Raw genomic sequence first — 13,542 nt, 5'->3', positions numbered from 1 at the left:
AAAAGGCATCCAGATTAGAAAGTAAAAAGTTAACACTTTATTTGCAGAAGATAAGTTATGTAAAAAAGCTGAAGGAATGCATTCATACACACAAACGGTTCAGCAAGTTTATAAATTATATTTTATTTTGTAATTATACAAAATTATATTATATATCATTATAATACAAAATAGATTATATATTATTTTGTGATTATACAAAAATTAATTGTATTTCTATATACTAGCAGTGAACAATGAAATTAAAAAAACAATTCTATTCACAATAGCATCAAAAAGAATAAAGGCATATTTGTAGAAATTGACAGGCTGATCCTAAAATTCATATGAAAATGCAAAGGATCCAGAACAGTGAAAATAATTCTGAAAAGGAAAACATAGTTAGATGACTTATGTTCCTGATTTTAAAACTTACTATAAAAACTATAGAAGGAAGAGTATAGTACTGGCATATAAATCAATGGAATGAAGTTGTAAATTCAGAAAATTAACCTTTATGCTTTTGGTCAATTGATTTTGACAAAGGTGCCACAGCAATTTGATAGGGGAAGGAATAGTTTTTTTTTGTTGTTGTTTTCAATAAATAGTATTAGGACAATTGGTGCTAGGACTGTATGAAATATAAATGAATATCCATGGTGCTAGAACTATATGAAAAAAATAACTTTATATCCTTACCTCCCACCATACACAAAGATTAATTCAAAATGGATCATGGACCCAAATATAAGAGCTAAAACTATAAGACTTCTATGAGAAAATCTTCATGACCTTGAGTTAAACAGGGTTCTTAGATATGGCGCCAAAGCATGATACAAAAAATAAAAAACATGATAATTTGGATTTCAATAAAATTTAAAACTTTAATATTTCAAAAGATACCACTAAAGAAATGAAAAGAGTGGGAGAAAATTTGCAAGATTTATTATTATTATTTTTTTTAGATTTTATTTATTTTTGGACAGAGAGAGAGCATGAGGGTGAGCAGGGGAAGGGGCAGAGGGAGAGGAAGAGGGAGAGAAGCAGATTTCCCACTGAGCAGGGAGCCCAACGTGGGGCTTGATCTAATGACTTTGAGATCATGACCCGAGCCAAAATCAAGAGTCAGTCACTTAACTGACTATGCCACCCAGGTGCCCCTGCAAAATTTATTATTTGCAAATATATATCTGATAAAGGATCTTTGTCCTCATAATATATAAAGAATTCTTCAATAATAAAAAGACAAAAAACCCAATTAAAAGTTGGGCAAAATGTTTGAATAAATACTTCACCAAAGAAGATCTAAGAATCACTAATAAGAATATGAAAAGATGCTCAATATCATCAATCCTTAGAAAAAAGTATATTAAAACCATAGAGAGGTACTGCTTTATGCTAACTAGAGTGAATACAATAAAAATAGGCATGCAATAACAAGTATCAGTGAAGATGCTGATAAATTGGAACCCTCATACAATGCTGGTTGAAATTTAAAATGGTACAGCCAGGGGTGCCTGGGTGGCTCAGTCGGTTAAGCCGCTGCCTTCGGCTCGGGTCATGATCCCAGGGTCCTGGGATCAAGCCCCACATCAGGCTCCCTGCTCGGCGGAGAGCCTGCTTCTCCCTCTCCCTCTGCCTGCTGCTCTGCCTACTTGTGCTCTCTTTCTAGCTCTCTGTTAAAATAAATAAATAAAAATCTTTAAAATAAATAAATAAAATGGTACAGCCACTTTAGAAAATGGCTTAGCAGTTCTTAAAAGTTAAAATAAACTGGGGCACCTGGGTGGCACAGTTGGTTAAGCCTCTGACTCTTGGTTTCAGCTCAGGTTGCGAGATCGAGCCCCGTGTTGGATTCTGTGCTCAGTATGGAGTCTGCTTGGGATTCTCTCTCCCTCTGCTCCTGCCTCTTTCTCTCTCTGTGTCTAAAAATAAATAAATAAATCTTTAAAAAATATATTTAAAAAAGTTAAAGTAAACTTACCTTTATGACCCAGAAATTTCACTTCTAGATATCTACTCAAGGGAAATAAAAGCATGTGTCCACATGCAGACTTGTATATATGTCAGTGTTCAGAGCAGAATTATTCATAATAGTCAAAAACTAAAATCAATCTACATGTTCATTAACTGATGAGTGGATAAACAAAATCCACACAATGGAACACCGTTTGTCAATAAAAGGGAACAGACTACCGCTACATACCACAACATAGATGAATATGAAAAATATGATAAGCCACATGCATGGCACTGCATATTGTACGACTGCACTTATATGAAATGTCCAGAAAAGGTAAATGTTTAGAGACAGAAAGCTGATTAGTTATTGTTTGGGGCTGGGAGTAAGAGTGGGTTGACTACCTAAGGACATGAAAGATCTTTCTGGGGTGACAAAAATGTTCTAAAACTGGACTCTGGTGATGATCACTCTAAATTTATTTAAAATCCTTAAGTTGTACACTTAAAAAGGTGAATTTTATGTTATGTAAATTACACCTCAATAGACTGTTAAAAGTGAAATTATGCTAATTGAAACTAAGAAGAGGAAAACCTGGCAGACACTCTGTTAACCAAATGACCAAGATTAACATCCCCAGTGATAAGTCATATGGGTATCATGTACCCCCTAATACGATGTTACAAAAAGAGCTCTTCATTCATTCACAAGCTAATCATGAGAAACATCAGACGAATCCAAATTATTATTTAGATTAGTACAAAAAATATCTGACCACTACTCTTCAAATCTATCAGGGTCATAAAAAACAAGAGAAGACTGAGAAATTGTCACAAATCAGAGAAGAGTTAGGAGAAATGGCAACTAAATGCAATGTGGTATCCTAGATTAGACCCTTGGAATAGAATAAAGATATTAGTGGAAAAACTGGTAACATCTGAATAAAGTATGTAGTTAATAGTATTGTATCAGTGGTCATTTCTTCCTTTGACAAATTTACCATCGTTACGTAAGATGTTAATGTTCAGTAGTGAAGAAGATACAGGAATTCTCTGTACTCTCTTTACAACTTTTCAATAAATGTGAAATTGTTCCAAAATAAAAAGTAATTTAAAAAACAAAAGAATGGGGGACTTATCAGTTAAAAGAGAATTATGATTTAAATGTAATGTGTGGATCTTGTTTAGATCCTAATTCATACTAACCAGCTATAAAAATGAACAAAGAACAAAAAACATTCAGAAGTCAATCATTTGACCTAAGATATTTAATAACATTAAAGAATTGCTATTATTTTTGATGTGGGATGATGATATTATGATTTTCAGAGGCCATTATTTTTTAGTACTACATACTAACATATTTGTGGATAGAATGATATATCTGGAATTGTCTTTAAAATGAGCCAGTGGAAGAAAAAGTGGGTGACTATAGATAAAAAAAAAAAAGATGGCCCGTGGGTGATGAGTACCTGGTAGCTCATTTTACTATGCTCTCTACTCTTGGATGTGTTTGAGATTTTCCATAATAAAAATTTTTTTAAGTGAAAAGAAAAAAAAGACTAAGAGAAATAATTAAAATATTGTAATTTCCCTCTACGCTGACCACAGGCAGGGCTTGTCTCTTAAAAATTATCTGAGCAATGTCAGAATGAATAAATTATAAGAGAGGTGAGTGAACTCTCAAAAACAATCTGAGCAAGATAAAATCGATGCTGAATAGTTGGGAGAACATTAAGAGAAACGCCTGAATTAGCATAGACCTCCTAAACTAGAGTGCTTTGTTGTTCTTTGCTTGAAGTTTTTTGACCTGGTGACATTTAAAACTCCTATACATGTGAGGATTTTTTTAAAAAGTAGAGTGTGGTCAGAAGCAGCCCTGTGTTACTAGTCAGTGTTAACGATCTATAGTTCCTCACCCCCCTTCAGTTTTCTTTATTGTCTAGGGCTTTGTTTTTTGGACTTGTGAGTTACAGGATAGGTTACTGTAATATAATGCATTTGCCACTTCTCTGGAAAGCCATTCAGAATCTCTAACTAGTGCAGAATGTACAACTCTTTTGCTAAAGGGTCTCTGCCAAGAGAAGCATTCTTCCGGGCTTTGTAATTTGCATTGATTACTGACTGAGCTGTTTCCCAGTGCATCACTGGGTGTTGACTGTAATCTATAAAGCTTTACATAGTTTTGTCCTATTTAAAAAAGTCTGACACTGGTGGTCAATTTCAGTAATGACCGAGATCGATCTGGGTGACTTTAAAAAATTTTAACAGATTTTGGGACCTGAAATGTCAAGAGCAAGTTATTCTTATTGATCACACATAGTCTGGAAATCTACTATTTTAAAGGTGGGTACAGTGTACAGTACTGAACTTGTAAAAAACAGGAAGTTGAAAAGTAGACAGTATTGCCAAAAATGTTCTAGCTCTGACTTTGTGCTCCCTAAACTAATCTGACATGCTTTCAGAATATTTCACTTCCTTGATGACCATTTTTACAGTTTCTATCCAATACTTACCCCACATAGTGACAGAGTTAATGATTATCTCATGAGGCAGATATGAATAGGAACAGTATTCATATCAAAGACAACTGGTCCCACTTCCAGGTCCATCTTTGGGCCAAGATATGTAGTCGCCAACAGTGAGTTGGCGACTGTATTTTTTGAGTCCTGGCGCAAAGTAAGATCCATCTGTTTTGCCCAGCCGTTTGCCTGAGTGCCACAAAATGGTCCTGTTATTAGTCTTATTTGTGGTCCTATTTGAGGTTAAGGGATAATATAAATAAACTTTAGTCCTCCTTGTGATGAATGTAGCATGGGAATTAAAAGTGGTGATGTTGGTAGTGGTAAGTGATGTTGCGTCTCTATTTTCTCAGTTGCTCTGTTTTCTTTGGATTGGGAAACAGACATTTAAGAATGAGTTTGTCATCTGGAAGGATAGTTGTGACCAAGTTTCCCTCAACAGGATACAAGATGTTATTTTTGAGCTTCATTACCCTCACCAAGGGGAAAAAAAAAGAGAGGGAAAAAATAAGGAAGAAAGTGAAAGTAAGGAAGAAACATGCAGAAACAGAAGTGAAGAGAAAGGTCAAAGAGGATGAGGAATACATGAGGAGACGAGAAGAATGTAACGTAGCAGACTGCCTATTCACAGAAATTACTTTATTATTTTGAACTGATAGTTCAGTTAACTCAACATCTGGTGAATTGAGGAAAAGGAAATCTGACTGATTAAATTGAACTGCTAGTTGTCAGTTAAATAGTTTATATATAAATATGCAGCCTAGTTTCCATCATATTTTCCTGTATGAACTAGATAGTGAATCAGTTTTTCACTAACCATATTTGAGCGGTGAGTAGAACAATACCAATCGGTGATTCAGATTTATGTAGAGGTGGGCAGTTTTTATATTTCTGAATTGATTATTGGGGATTATTGTTATTCCATATAATTTCTGAGCCTGAGTTATTTTTGTCAGTTTCTTTTATGAATGTTTTGTTACCTTATAAGGAAATATGTGCACTCCCCTCCTCTCATTCAGTTGTCCCTGGTGACGCCTCCATAATTTCTGTCTTTACACTGGTGCATTTTTAGTCTAATTCAGGCATGTGAGAAGCAGGGGAAAAGTTTAGTCAGTCAATGTCAGTGATTTTTTTTCTGATCCATTCATGGATGGGTTTCATGATTCTGCACCAGTTTGCCTTTAAAATCTATATATATCAAATAGACACAATACCTAAAATATTCTTCCATATACTTGAAGGGAAAAAGAAAATAGAATTCGTAAGTCAGATGAGATACATTTTCTAATAATAGATGCAATTTCAGGGGTGATTTATGATCATGCTCCCATATGTAGAGATATTAAAATATTACCTTGCACTAATGTGAAGTAGGACATAAACACACCACATTTAGTGCTACAAATATATAAAAAATGTACTGCCATGCTGTGAAGTAAAAGAAAGATAATTGTATTATCTTCATTTTACACGAAAAAAGCTATATTTTTCTAAATCCTGTAGTGTCAGTTATCTAAAGCTAAAAATAGGGATGACTTAATCCAGCCTGTTTTTTTTAAACTGTTATCTTATTTAGAGATGGTGTTGTATGAAGAAAGAAGGGATTGAAAATATAGTGTGACATTTTAAGCCCAAATATTTATGACATAGTTGGAGATTTTAATGCCTGCACTCTTAATTTGAAGATTAAAAATACATGTTAAAAAATGTGGTTCGGTTTTTTAAAACCAGGAGGTCCAGTTCAAATCCTGATGGTCTTCTCATGCTGCTTCACACAGCAGTGGCTGCATCTAATAAGATAATATGTCTATATGATGTGGTATCCGGCATGCTAAGCCCACCATACATTGCAGTGGGCATTCTGTATTGCTAAATATGTTCATTTACCTCTACTTCACCATCTGCCTCACCACCAATGCAGCCACTTGAAAGTAGTAGATCTAACATTTTTTTTCCAATTCTATTTGAAGTCATAATTTTCCTTCAACATGTATATTCAGATAATAGATTTTCTTCTTTATTCTCTAAAATTAACATTTTATGTAATCTTTAGGCTGTGAAATTGTTGAGTAGTTTTTTAAAAATCAGATAGAATTTAGCTGAAATTCAGAGGCACTGAGCTTCTAGTCATATCATTATAAGTCCTAAACAGGGAGGCATATTTTGTTTTTCAGAATTGCTTTTTTTTTTCCTCTTTAGATCCTTTTCTTTTCATTAAAAAACTACTCTGGGAAGAGGGTTTTTTTTTTTCCTTAACAGAAAAAAAAAAAAAAAGCCACGCTTGACTGATAATGCATTGCTTTGGATGGTGAAACATTATGAAAGTTTAATTTTTAATTAAATCTGAAATACCAATTATAACTGAAAGAGATTTTAACCTGTTTCTTTTCAGACTGCCTGAAGTTACATTTAGAGACTGAAATCACTGCACCTTAAAAACAAAAGATTGAGCTGCACTGCATTCCTGTAAGTGAAAGCTTCCTGTACCTTCTTCCTCTGTGATTTTGTGACCAACCCAAGAAAAGACAAAAACATTGGTAACATAGTAACCAGGCATGAGTAAAAATTTGAATATCCCTGAAGAAATATATGTTTAAATGATTTCCTTCTATAAAAAAAAAATTTGTTGGGCTCAATATTCAGTATGTCTTTTTTATTCAACCTAAATTGTGAATCCTTTTTTTTTTTTTTTTTTTTGCCTGGTTTGAATTGCATTAGGGAGGGTGTCACCCACTGTGCATCCGCACAGTGACATACACCGTGACAGGAGGGATTCTCACATTTTTGTTCAAGTCCCATTGAAGGTAATGGATTTCTTATGGAATCAAAGTAGATTCCTTTTTCCTTTGTGATGTCATTAGAAATTTTTAGCCTTTGTGTCAATGGAAATGGAGAGAAGTTCATGATGACATCACAAGATTCTGTTGCCTTGAGGACTTTGGGCAAAACTAAGTAAAATGCATAATTCCCTTGTGTGCGTGTGTTCCCCATTCTGCTATGAAGCAGTCAAAATAGCACATCTTATGTCTTCCCGTGAGCTACAAGGCTGTCTCTCAGAGCCCCATTGTTCCATAAATGCATGTCAGAGTCTACCACAGTCTGGTCTACCCTTATTTAGCTGCTGTTTTGTCAATGTACTTGGAAGAACAATTAACACTTGGGATTTCAATGTCTGAATAACAGGCAGTGAATAGAACCCGAGCATATAAAAGAATCAGACGCCCAGGGTAAGAAAACAGAAGCTTATAGTTGGTGGGGGAAAAAAGAAAAGCATTTTAATGCTGCGCTCAAAGGTTGTGAAATACTATGAGAGAAGTCAATCTTTTTTTTTTTTTTTTTAAATTTTAGATCAAAATGTATGTTTTGGTAATGAAATCCAGAAGGTTATGATGTCTTCCTAAGTTTTGCAGTTTAATGTGTTGCAAGGTCTTTCCTTAGAGAGTCTTAAAACACTGAAATAACATCCATCTCCTTGAGTCATTGTTGGAAGGCCGGATGTGGGGTCTACTGCACCGTGGCTTTCAGAGTGCCACCATGTCTGTCCCACAGAGTGCAGTAAAAGTGATTCACTTTCTTCCATTTTCACTTTGGTTCACTGTATTCTTTCATTATTGGCTATAGTGCTTGTGTGTTGACTGCTGATAGTCCAGAAGTTGTTTAAGTATCTCTATGTATGGTCTGAATTTCTGCTAGGTCCCTTTTTTGGTGGGAGGAGAAAGATGATGCATGGACAGAGCAAGATCACCTCACTGTCAGGGTAGCTGATGAATGGAAAGGGAGCTTATGCATGGTGCCCACTGAGCACAGTGCTTGACTGGAATGAGGGAATAAATGATGCTTGTTGTTATTTTTGTCATAACTACAACAGTTCAAACCCATAGACAGAAAGGTCTCCAGAAGCAGGGTCTGTTTCTTACTCGTTTTTTAATCTCCAGTGCTTGGCATAATAATAGTAATGATGAAATAGTTACTGTTATTAATACAACTATAAAATGTGTTCATAGTCAGTACTCTAGGATTTATTCTGTCAGAGAATATTTATTGTGGAGAGGGGTTGAATAAAGTTCTTTCAACCAATTTTAGTCAGGAAGACAATTTTAAAGGAATTTGTCAAAGGCAAACCAACTGTTCATCACATCACGTTAGGCATCTGTCTCTCGGTCTTTCTCCTCATTGACTTTACCCTTCCTTCTCATCACCAAGATGAGGAGGGCCAATTCATACCATATCCTTTTTTCTGTGAAATGGTCTCCAGCAGTTTTCCACTTAACTTATGTGTCTTAGATCCCATACATTGAAGTTGTCTCCAAAGATAACTCTACCTGACTCCAGGATGGGCTCTTCACCTGTTGGTCTAATTGCCGTGCGGTGAATTGTGCTTCAAGGAAAGAGGCACATAGAGGCACATGTACGATAGATACCGGGGCAACAGGCCTGGGGAAGTCACCATTAGAAGCCTCAACTTTCAGTGCATAAAAAGCCAGTACCAGTTTCTCAGTTTCTCAGCATGAATAAGACCACAACATTCTTTATTTTTTTTATTTTTTTTTTTATTTGACAGAGAGAGTGAGAGAGAGAGAGAGCACAAGAGGGGGGAGTGGGAGAGGGAGAAGCAGACTCCCTGCCGAGCAGGGAGCCCGATGCGGGACTCGATCCTGGGACTCCAGGATCATGACCTGAGCCGAAGGCAGTCGCTTAACCAACTGAGCCACCCAGGCGCCCAAGACCACAACATTCTTTAGAACTCAGAACCATTTGACCCCTTCTGACCCCTTCAACATTTAGCTTTCTGGTGGTTTTTGGGTTTTTTGTTTTTTGTTTTTGTTGTTTTTGTTTCTGTTTTTGTTTTTTTTTTTGCATAAAGTTCTCTGCCCTCCCCCACCAATTTTAATTTATTTCCAAAAGGGGTCCCTTCATTTTTATTAAATCAGCTGCTGCTGATGCAAATTAAGGCTTTCATAAAACGTGGCCTCTGAGGCAAAACTAAAATGATAAAATTTAGGCTTAGTGAATTGTACCGTTATCATGTTGAATAACATTTAAGGACATCAAAGAACTTTATAAACACATTTCATATTTTTTAAGATTACAAAATTGAGGTGAAAGGGATTTAAGGGTAAAGCTTCATCAAACATTACAGGTACAAAGGCTGTAAGAAGCAGAAGTCCTAATAATCTCATTTTGGAATAAGTATATTGAGGCCCAGGGTAGGGCATGCAAGTTACCCAAACCATAATGATCACCAGTGCAGCTCATCCTTTAGTCATCTAGGCCTGAGAATAGACCTGAATTTAGACTCTGGGGCTTTGATCTTTCCTCTATACTCAGGGTCTGAGCAGTGTTTTCTGAGGAACAAATTGGCTTAGGTTCATTTTATGAGACCCTTTGAACTGTAGTTCCCTCCATAGACTAGCCCAAAATTAATATATAAGGAGTTTTCTGGAAATATTCATTGTTACCAAAAGAGGTTTTTTTTTCATTTTTTTCTGTACATTTTGATATCATGCCTCTGGTTGTACAGTGAGTCACATAGATGCAAATTTATTTGGTTGACTTAATATTCTTTATGACAATTTACAAAGTGGACAGAAGACCATTAGAAACTTCAGTAGTTTAATTGTGCTTACAGGCATGATAAAACTAGTATTCTGAACAGAGCCATTGTGACATGGAATTCAGACTTCCCAAGAGTGTGCATCACGCATGGTGTCAGAATGTCACTGTTGCCAGGGGTCATTTCTGTCAGAGAAAAGTTTTTCAGAGTCTGAAAAAAATGAAATAAACTTTAATAATTTAAAATGAATTACTTGCCCTAGTAATTTATTTCAGGTTGCCTTTATTGGATTCTGTCATTTAGCAATCTGAAGAGACCAGTGTAGGAACTTTTCTGTTATTTTACCCAGAGCTAAGTCCTTGGATATATCTTAGTTTCTTCTTCAAATTTATTTTATACCTTCCCAACCTTCCTGTCCCCATGTGAAGAAGTTCAAGTTTCTATGTACAAAATATGAGTGCTTATGTCTTTGTGCCCCAAATGAGGAGATGGTGTTCTGTCTTAAAAAATCCCATGGAAGCTTTGGCATATAGAAAAGGAAGAATTGAAGCATGAGGATGCCAGAGCAGGGCCTTGGATGTAGGTGCACAACAAGGTTCTCTCCTCAGACCTCTTCTCTCTTTAATAATAAATTAAAATTTATTCTGTGCCTCTTATGAACAAATCATTTTACCAGGGTAAATAACATATACTTCCTGTCATCAAGGAGTTCATAATCTGTTTGGGCAATAAATACATCTTTCTTAAAGACAGAATGTTGTATGGGTACAGTAAAGTAAATAGTTATCATTTCCTTTGGAGCATCAAGAAATTATCTGGGGTGCCTGTGTGGCTCAGTTGGTTAAGCGTCTGCCTTTGGCTCAGGTCATGATCCCAGGATCCTGGGATCGAGCCCCACATCGGGCTCCCTGCTCAGCGTGGAGCCTGCTTCTCCCTCTCCCACTCCCCCTGCTTGTGCTCGCGCTCTCTCTCTCAAATAAATAAAATAAAATCTAAAAAAAATAATTAAAAAAGAAATTATTTGATATTCACCAGTAGCCCAAGTAGAGGGAGTAATGAAAATGAAAGTTGAGGGAACAGTGAGTAGTAATGGTGTGATCTGAGAATAGGATGCTGGTTGGAGCCAGTTTTTTCCAAAGTGTGGGTTGCAAACCATTCATAGGTCATGGAATCCGTTTAGAGAATCATAGTCAATATGCTTTTAATGAAATAGTATCAAAGGGAGAAATTTATAAAAAGAGTGTGTTACATATTTTTAAGACAATGGATTGCAAAATAAATATATTTCTTACTGGGAATCATGCCACCAAAATATGAAAGCAGATATAAAGATCAGTCTTTTAAATACTCAACTCACATAATCCTAGCTAAGGGATAATATTATTTTCCACCTCTTTATATACAAGAAAGTGGAGGGATTAAGCAGTTTGTCCCAGGTCATACAATAGGTGAATGTAAAAGATAGAATGTGAATAGGTCTGTCAAACTCCATATTCATACTCTTCCCATGATCTGACACTGCTTTTCAGGGTTGTATGACTTCAGTTATTACACTACTGACAACTCACACATCTATATCTCTAGTCCTGATATCTCTCCCAAATTCCAGTCCTATATTTCCAATGTCATTATTTAAATCTTCGAATAGATATCACACTAGTTTTCTCCAAGTCAGTACATCAAAATTGAATTTATCCTCCTAGTGAAAATTAATCATCCTCCTTTTGACTATACTAATTTTCTTCATCTCAATTGTCCAGGTCATCTTGACTCAAAATTTGTCATTCTTGCTTTCCCCCACCCCCCAGGTGTCCAATAAGTGGCCGGGTCTTGTTAATTCTCCTTCCTTGGTACCTCTGTCTTAGGTTTTCATTTTCTCTTCCCTGCAATAATCTCCTAATTGAGAGAGACAGGGGGAAGGGAGACCAGTTCATCCTAAACACTGCTGCCTCATTAGGTTTCCTGAAGCAGGAGCCCTAAGATTATGTCACCCTTGTTCAGACAAAACTTTTTATTTTATTTTATTTTATTATGTTATGTTAATCACCATACATTACATCATTTTTTGATGTAGTGTTCCATGATTCATTGTTTGTGTGTAACACCCAGTGCTCCATGCAATACGTGCCCTCTTTAATACCCATCACCAGGCTAACCCATCCCCCCACCCCCCTCCCCTCTAGAACCCTCAGTTTGTTTCTCAGAGTCCATAGTCTCTCATGGTTTGTCTCCCTCTCCGATTTCCCCCCTTCATTTTTCCCTTCCTGCTATCTTCTTTCTTTTTTTAACATATAATGTATTATTTGTTTCAGAGGTACAGGTCTGTGATTCAACAGTCTTACACAATCCACAGCGCTCACCATAGCATATACCCTCCCCAGTGTCTATCACCCAGCCACCCCATCCCTCCCACCCCCCACCAATTCTAGATGAATTGCCAAACAATTTCTAACCAATATTTATGACCATCTAAAATCTAATTCTAACCTCGTTTCTGACATATTCTTTTTTTTTTTAAGATTTTATTTATCCATTTGAGAGAGAGAGAGATTGGCGGGGGGCACGAGCAGGGAGAAGGAGCAGAGGCAGAGGGAGAAGCAGGCTCCCCGCTGAGCAGGGAGCTGGATGCGTGACTCAATCCCAGGACCCTGGGATTATGACCTGAGCCGAAGGCAGACGCTTAACTGACTGAGCCACCCAGGCACCCCCTGACTTATTCTTATGTTTTAATATACCACACACTCAGGCCAAATTTCCTCACCACCACCACCAGCCCCCCCCCCTTTATTAATATTGTTCCTGCCATCTTGGATGTCCATTATTCTGTTTTTCCATATGCAAATCTAACCCATCCTTCTGGGTCTATTTTGAATGCTATTAATTCCATGAAACCTTCCCTCTTTGACCTAGCCAGAAATAATTCACTCTCCCCTGTTTACCAAGCTCACTTAGCACCTGTAGTGGCTCTGCTGACAATTTGATTTTGGACTTCTAGCATTCAGAATTGGGAGAGAATATATTTCTGTTAAGTCAACAAGTTTTGGTAATTTGTCACAATAGCCTAAGAAACTAATGTAGCATTTAGCTACACTTTTTTTTTTTGAGACTTGAATTGCTTTCTATATTTTTTAGTGATACTTATGTTCAGGCTTTATCTCTTTACTAGAAAATAAATTCTTTAGGGATAGAGTCCATATTTAATTAACATTTCTAAACTCTACAAAATCTACCACAGTAGAATCATTAATTCATTGCCCAACCATGCTTAATCTGGGGAATATAGAAATGATCCCTTAGGCTCTCATGGAACTTATAGTGTCCTAAGGGAATCAGACATTAAATAAGTAAACAAATAATTACAAAATTACAAATTGTAGTCCATGAAAAGAGCTAATAGATATGCAAGACAGTAATGCATGGAGAAAATCTGTTATACTGTCCATTGAGTAGTCAGGAAAGAATTCTCATAGAAAGTGTAATTTAAGTTGATAGTTAAAGCACAGGAAGAATCAGGCAGGTGAAGAATTT

At 36.3% G+C, this 13,542-nt stretch overlaps 1 protein-coding gene across 15 annotated transcripts in view; it reads left to right on the top strand.

Moving 5' to 3' along the window:
• Positions 1–13,542, top strand: part of ZBTB20 (zinc finger and BTB domain containing 20) — an 800,060-nt gene that overhangs the window by 289,589 nt on the left and 496,929 nt on the right. For all 15 annotated transcript variants that reach the window (XM_078066331.1, XM_078066345.1, XM_078066341.1 and 12 more), the window contains one exon: positions 6,853–6,926. The gene's annotated coding sequence lies outside the window, so the exon portion shown is untranslated. The remainder of the gene's footprint in view (positions 1–6,852; positions 6,927–13,542) is intronic.

This window comes from Halichoerus grypus, chromosome 1 (assembly GCF_964656455.1).
Source record: "Halichoerus grypus chromosome 1, mHalGry1.hap1.1, whole genome shotgun sequence".
NCBI classification, from domain to species: domain Eukaryota; kingdom Metazoa; phylum Chordata; class Mammalia; order Carnivora; family Phocidae; genus Halichoerus; species Halichoerus grypus.
The sequence above is the reverse complement of the archived record's forward strand: the minus strand, read 5'-3'. Positions and strand labels throughout refer to the sequence as shown.